This window comes from Metopolophium dirhodum, chromosome 1, assembly GCF_019925205.1.
Source record: "Metopolophium dirhodum isolate CAU chromosome 1, ASM1992520v1, whole genome shotgun sequence".
NCBI lineage: Eukaryota > Metazoa > Arthropoda > Insecta > Hemiptera > Aphididae > Metopolophium > Metopolophium dirhodum.
In genome coordinates, this window is record NC_083560.1 from 159229357 (window position 1) to 159236856 (window position 7500).

Genomic DNA, 7500 nt, shown 5'->3' on the forward strand with positions numbered 1-7500 from the left:
TGATTTGGCCGAAGATTGTTCGGTTGATGGAAAAAGTTATTACAGCAAGTGGATGTGGTTTACCGGTATTATTCGGTGCGGGCATTCGGCGAGCACGTCCCGCGGACTCGGAGTGCCGTACGCGGAAATATTTTTCATCGACGGGCGAGGCGCGGAGTCGCCCTTGGTGCGCGGCGGCGTCCCCGTGACCGGATCCGTGGACACTGTGCCCTTCATCGATTGCCGATTTTTGTCTGGTCGGCGTTCGACGGGTGCGAGGTGGACTAACGTAAAGAATTATTACGTCCCGCGGACTCGGAGTGCCGTACGCGGAAATATTTTTCATCGACGGGCGAGGCGCGGAGTCGCCCTTGGTGCGCGGCGGCGTCCCCGTGACCGGATCCGTGGACACTGTGCCCTTCATCGATTGCCGATTTTTGTCTGGTCGGCGTTCGACGGGTGCGAGGTGGACTAACGTAAAGAATTATTACGTCCCGCGGACTCGGAGTGCCGTACGCGGAAATATTTTTCATCGACGGGCGAGGCGCGGAGTCGCCCTTGGTGCGCGGCGGCGTCCCCGTGACCGGATCCGTGGACACTGTGCCCTTCATCGATTGCCGATTTTTGTCTGGTCGGCGTTCGACGGGTGCGAGGTGGACTAACGTAAAATATTAATACGGCAAGTGGATGTGGTTTACCGGTATTATTCGGTGCGGGCATTCGGCGAGCACGTCCCGCGGACTCGGAGTGCCGTACGCGGAAATATTTTTCCTCGACGGGCGAGGCGCGGAGTCGCCCTTGGTGCGCGGCGGCGTCCCCGTGACCGGATCCGTGGACACTGTGCCCTTCATCGATTGCCGATTTTTGTCTGGTCGGCGTTCGACGGGTGCGAGGTGGACTAACGTAAAGAATTATTACGTCCCGCGGACTCGGAGTGCCGTACGCGGAAATATTTTTCATCGACGGGCGAGGCGCGGAGTCGCCCTTGGTGCGCGGCGGCGTCCCCGTGACCGGATCCGTGGACACTGTGCCCTTCATCGATTGCCGATTTTTGTCTGGTCGGCGTTCGACGGGTGCGAGATGGACTAACGTAAAGAATTATTACGTCCCGCGGACTCGGAGTGCCGAACGCGGAAAAATTTTTCTTCGACGGGCGAGGCGCGGAGTCGCCCTTGGTGCGCGGCGGCGTCCCCGTGACCGGATCCGTGGACACTGTGCCCTTCATCGATTGCCGATTTTTGTCTGGTCGGCGTTCGACGGGTGCGAGGTGGACTAACGTAAAGAATTATTACGTCCCGCGGACTCGGAGTGCCGTACGCGGAAATATTTTTCCTCGACGGGCGAGGCGCGGAGTCGCCCTTGGTGCGCGGCGGCGTCCCCGTGACCGTGTCCGAACCACCGCGTGTGAAAATTCGATTTTTTTTTTTCACTCGACGTCCTCGGTTATTCGTCGGTGCCGGGGTGGTGCACATGACGGCAGCCCCGGCGATGTCCGTCGACACGATTTCGAATTCAACTTTTCGAACGTAGTTTTTCCGTGTGCAATAACTCGTTAACCGTTGGTTCGATCTCGACGTACCCGAGACGTGTTCACGTCGTACGTTCCGAGTACTATAGGACACCGGTGTCCGCGACATTTAAATCGGTAATCCTTTATCCGCGGCCGTACCGCTACGCACGGAGATAGACCGATATTTGATTTTCGCTTAACCGCTACGCACTGTGATTGACTGTATTCCGACGGCGGGGTCTCGGTCAACCGTTTTCACGGTTTGCCGGTGACATCGACCGTACCGTTCATCACGGGCAGACCGCAGAGTCGTTGTCCAGGGATATCCCCCTTTGCCGAAAACCTTTACCGCGTAGAATTTCTGCGCTGACCGCGACGTTACAGGGGTGATTACCGTCGCCGAGCTGCGCGCCCCGCCGTACCGTCTCGTCGCACGGACCACCGTGTGTGAAAATTCGATTTTTTTTTTTCACTCGACGTCCTCGGTTATTCGTCGGTGCCGGGGTGGTGCACATGACGGCAGCCCCGGCGATGTCCGTCGACACGATTTCGAATTCAACTTTTCGAACGTAGTTTTTCCGTGTGCAATAACTCGTTAACCGTTGGTTCGATCTCGACGTACCCGAGACGTGTTCACGTCGTACGTTCCGAGTACTATAGGACACCGGTGTCCGCGACATTTAAATCGGTAATCCTTTATCCGCGGCCGTACCGCTACGCACGGATTTTGTGATTTTCGCCTAACCGCTACGCACGGTGATTGACGGATTTTCGATTCTCGGCTAACCGCTACGCACGGTGATGGCGAAGTTCCTTCGACTCGGGTGTACCACTACGCGTGAATACCCCCGTCGCACATTGTGAAACTCGAGATTTTGTAAATTTGTGAGCGACTCGGTCGTCGGCGTTCCGCCGGCGTCCGATCGCCAATCACGTACGACAGCAAAGCCACGGGCGACGCCGAAGCCGACGCGTCCATCGCCGCGCACCGGTCTGCCCCAGTCTTCGGAATGGTCAGCAATCCAGTGCCCTTCGATGGTATCCGTCCAAGTTTCGGCGACCGACCCATCTCGCACGCCGAGTGGCAAAACTCAACCGGCGTCGCAGGCCCGCCTTCCGGTGGGCCTCCGACGCGCAAATCGTTTTTTTCAAAAATCGATGACGACTCCCGTTACCGTTCCGCAAGTTACGAGCTCTCGACGCCAAAACATTCCCGCCGCGGCCGGCCATCGTCGCCGTGCCCGGCGGTCGCCGGGGCGAAGCCCCGGGACGACGGACTTCGCGTCGCGTCCCGGCTTCCCCCACGATCTCGGCTGGGGGCCGTTATAAACCTGGCGAGAGGCGCTAGCGCGGTAATTCTCCGTCCGCTGAAAACGGACGGCGTACGCGCTAACCCCGACTCTCGTCAACGCACGGGTCACGTCGCGTCGGGCGAGCGCTCGCTCTCCGCGTGTGTTCGGTCTACCGCACGCGACCGCCGCCGCAGTCGCCCCGCGTTCTGCGGGTGCTCAGTGCGGCGCTCGCGTCGACCGAAGCGCGCGGTTTACGGGCGCCCGTCCGCGCACGTATCCCACTCGAACCGCGGTCGGTCGTGCGCCGTGACCGTATACCGGTCACGGTCGTTTCGACCTTCCTCGGCGTCGGCTCGCCCACGGGCGGACCGGCGCTCGGACGCACGCGTCCCGAGACGAGTGTCCGCGTCGTCGTCGCCCCTTGGTCGGCGTCGCCGCGGGGATCCGTCACGGGACGCAGTTGTTGTAAAACCGAGATCCCTGGTTGATCCTGCCAGTAGTCATATGCTTGTCTCAAAGATTAAGCCATGCATGTCTCAGTGCAAGCCGCATTAAGGTGAAACCGCGAAAGGCTCATTAAATCAGTTGTGGTTCCTTAGATCGTACCCAAGTTACTTGGATAACTGTGGTAATTCTAGAGCTAATACATGCCGACAGAGTTCCGACCGTCGCGGCGCCCTCGGGCGTCGCTCGCGGGAGGAACGCTTTTATTAGATCAAAACCGGCCCGTCGCGGCGCGCTTCGTGCGCGTCCCGATCGCGGCCCGCGCAAAGACCTGGTGACTCTGAATAACTTCGAGCTGATCGCACGGTCTCCGTACCGGCGACGCATCTTTCAAATGTCTGCCTTATCAACTGTCGACGGTAGGTTCCATGCCTACCGTGGTGGTAACGGGTAACGGGGAATCAGGGTTCGATTCCGGAGAGGGAGCCTGAGAAACGGCTACCACATCCAAGGAAGGCAGCAGGCGCGCAAATTACCCACTCCCGGAACGGGGAGGTAGTGACGAAAAATAACGATACGGGACTCATCCGAGGCCCCGTAATCGGAATGAGAACACTTTAAAACCTTTAAACGAGGATCAATTGGAGGGCAAGTCTGGTGCCAGCAGCCGCGGTAATTCCAGCTCCAATAGCGTATATTAAAGTTGTTGCGGTTAAAAAGCTCGTAGTCGGATCTGTGTCTGGGCGGTGCCGGACCACCCTGGCGGTCCGTCGTGTCGCGGCCGGCCGTGTCGCGGGACCACGTGTCCCGTCGGCGCGGTCGTCGTCGCGCTCGTCAGCCGTCTCGGGGTGTTAGTTACCGGCACGTCGGCCGGACGTATTGTCGGCAGGCGGACACGTGTCTCGGGCTTCCGGCGCGCCGCGCGGCCACGCGTCGCGCGGCCGTCGGGGTTCGACGACGGCGGCCGCCTACTCCAATCTTGCTGCGCGGTGATCTTCACCGATTGCCGTCGGCGGGCCGACACGTTTACTTTGAACAAATTAGAGTGCTCAAAGCAGGCTCAAATCTGGCGGGGCGGCTTCACGGCCGTCTCGTCAAAAGGCCCTGAATACTGGTCGCATGGAATAATGGAACAAGACCTCGGTCCCGCGCATCTCCGCCCTTCGCGGGCGCGCGAAATCGCCCTCCGGGGCGTTTCCGTGCGCGGGCCGCCGGGCCGCGGGCGCCAGTCGCCCGCGCGTCCCGCCGGGCCGGTTTTCGGGACCGGAGGTAATGATCAACAGAGACGGGCGGGGGCATTCGTACCGAGACGTTAGAGGTGAAATTCTTGGATCGTCTCGAGACGAACTGACGCGAAAGCATTTGCCAAGTACGTTCTCGTATGATCAAGAACGAAAGTTAGAGGTTCGAAGGCGATCAGATACCGCCCTAGTTCTAACTGTAAACGATGCCAGCTAGCGATCCGCCGGCGTTTCATTAACGACCCGGCGGGCAGCTTCCGGGAAACCGAAGCTTTTCGGTTCCGGGGGAAGTATGATTGCAAAGTTGAAACTTAAAGGAATTGACGGAAGGGCACCACCAGGAGTGGAGCCTGCGGCTTAATTTGACTCAACACGGGAAACCTCACCAGGCCCGGACACCGGAAAGATTGACAGATTGAGAGCTCTTTCTTGATTCGGTGGGTGGTGGTGCATGGCCGTTCTTAGTTGGTGGAGCGATCTGTCTGGTTAATTCCGATAACGAACGAGACTCTGTCCTGCTAACTAGGCGGGTAACCCCGGGTCGGCGTGTGCGCGGCGCGGGCGGTTTCGGCCGTTCGTGTTCGCGTACCCGTCGGCTCGGCCCGGTATCCCCGAACGCGTTCGCCCGTCGTCCACGGCGGTCGTCGAGCGCGGCCGCGCCATCCGCGTCCCGGCGTGCGGCGGGCGTGTGTCGGCCGGGGGGCAACCTCCGGTCGGCGCGCGTCCGTCGTGCGTCGGGCTCCGTGGTGAAGCGCGCCGTGTTCGCGGCCGTCGCCGGCGGATCACGATACGTTACTAGGGCTACCGCCGGCTCCCAGGAGCTTAAACTCTTCTTAGAGGGACAGGCGGCGGACGAAAATAGCCGCACGAGACTGAGCGATAACAGGTCTGTGATGCCCTTAGATGTTCTGGGCCGCACGCGCGCTACACTGAAGGAATCAGCGTGTGTTAACATTCCTGGGCCGACAGGCTTCCGGGTAACCCGCTGAACCTCCTTCGTGCTTAGGGATCGTGGCTTGCAATTTTTCCACGTGAACGAGGAATTCCCAGTAAGCGCGAGTCATCAGCTCGCGTTGATTACGTCCCTGCCCTTTGTACACACCGCCCGTCGCTACTACCGATTGAACGGTCGCATTGAGGTCTTCGGAGTGGACGCGCGTTATTCGGCCCCCTCGGGGGCTGGGTCGTCGCGCGATCGCGAAGATGACCGAAATCGGCCGTTTAGAGGAAGTAAAAGTCGTAACAAGGTTTCCGTAGGTGAACCTGCGGAAGGATCATTAGAGACGGGCCCGCGGTACCGGCAGCACTTGCCGGTCTCGCGCGCGCCTAATCCGACCCCGTGGCCGCGTGCGCTCGCGACTAGCTCGCCGACCGCCCGCGCGCCGCGACCCCCGACCGAGCGTCGACCGAAAGATGGTTAACGTCGAAAAGACCATACGGGCCCCGCCGTGCGTCCGCGCACGGCGCGTGGCCGGTAGAAGTTTCGTCGACAAAAAAAAAACACCCGACCCCGAACAGCGGATCACTTGGCTCGTGGATCGATGAAGGACCGCAGCTATCTGCGCGTCGTCGTGTAATCCGCAGGTTATACGAACATCGACCAGTCGAACGCACATTGCGGCCTCGGTGACCCGCGGGTCCCGGGCCACGCCTGTCTGAGGGTCGTATACCGGATACTCGGCCAGACCGATGCGCCGCCGGCAGGCGTCCGACGGCGGCGGCAGTCCTCCCGGGGACTGTCCGCCCGCCCGTCGGCCGCTCCGGTGGTGCGAGATTGGCGGTTCGACCGTGGAAAACCGCGCTCGCGCGGCCGCCTCCGGTCGTCCGCCCAAGTTGTGACGGCAAACAGTCACGGGTTCTCGCGTCGTCAAACGGCACGTCCCCCGTCCGCCCGCCGCGCGAGAGCGCGGCCGGGTCGGCTGAGAGTCCACGGACCTCTCCGGCTTCCGAGACGCGGACGCGGACGGTCACCGTACGGGCGGAGCGCGGACCGCAGGCTGCCGTGTAATTTAAAAAAAAAAAAACCGATACGTTCCGACCTCAGATCAGGCGGGACTACCCGCCGGATTTAAGCATATTAATAAGCGGAGGAAAAGAAAACAACCGTGATTCCCTTAGTAGCGGCGAGCGAACAGGGAAAAGCCCATCGCCGAATCCCGCCGCGCACTTTTGTGTCGCGGCACCTATGGGAGTTGTGGCGTACGGGCCGGCCTCGTTGCCGGGGCGCACGTGACGGTCCAAGTCTCCCTTGAACGGGGCCATGGCCCGCAGATGGTGCCAGGCCAGTAGAGGCCGTCACAGCGTTCCGGGATCGGACCGCGCCTTCGAGTCGGGTTGCTTGAGAGTGCAGCCCGAAGTTGGTGGTAAACTCCATCTAAGGCTAAATACGGCCACGAGACCGATAGTTTACAAGTACCGTGAGGGAAAGTTGAAAAGAACTTTGAAGAGAGAGTTCATAAGAACGTGAAACTGTTCGGGTGTAAACGGACAGAGCCCGCGAGTCCCCGCCGGGCGAATTCACGGTCGGTCTAACCGCCGGCCGGATCTTTCGCTCGGTTAGCGGACGTCGCGACCCGTTGGGCGCCGGCCGAAGGGCTTGGGTGGCGTTCGTCGCGGCGGTTGCGTTTCGGCGTGACCGTTCGCGCCGAACCCTGGTGCTCCTGGTCGGCTCGCCCGACGGCAAGAACCGTCGACGCGGCCCCGTCGCAGGCGGGGTCCCGTCGGTCGGCGACGATTTCGGGCTACTTTCCGACCCGTCTTGAAACACGGACCAAGGAGTCTAACGTGTGCGCGAGTCAACGGTGATCTTACGAAAAACCACGTTTGGCGCAATGAAAGTGAACCGTTTACGGTGCGGACGATGGCCTAGCGACCGAACCCACCGGCGTTCAAAGTCGCGCTGGTCCGCAGTCCGGGGGCGTCTTCGCCAGGTCGGCTTCGGCCGTCCGAGGGCGCACCCTTAGCGCACACGTTGGTACCCGAAAGATGGTGAACTATGCCTGGCCAGGATGAAGTCAGGGGAAACCCCTGATGG

General features: G+C 60.8%; 1 non-coding gene and 1 pseudogene across 1 annotated transcript in view; both read left to right on the forward strand.

Annotated features, from left to right (window-relative positions):
- Positions 1–5972: 5972 nt before the first annotated feature.
- Positions 5973–6131, forward strand: LOC132937629 (5.8S ribosomal RNA; annotated as a pseudogene).
- A 370-nt stretch (positions 6132–6501) lies between these two features.
- Positions 6502–7500, forward strand: part of LOC132937723 (large subunit ribosomal RNA) — a 4200-nt gene continuing 3201 nt past the window's right edge. Inside the window, exon 1 of the ribosomal RNA XR_009663815.1 lies at positions 6502–7500. This exon is cut by the window's right edge and continues 3201 nt beyond it. This is a non-coding gene — a ribosomal RNA (large subunit ribosomal RNA).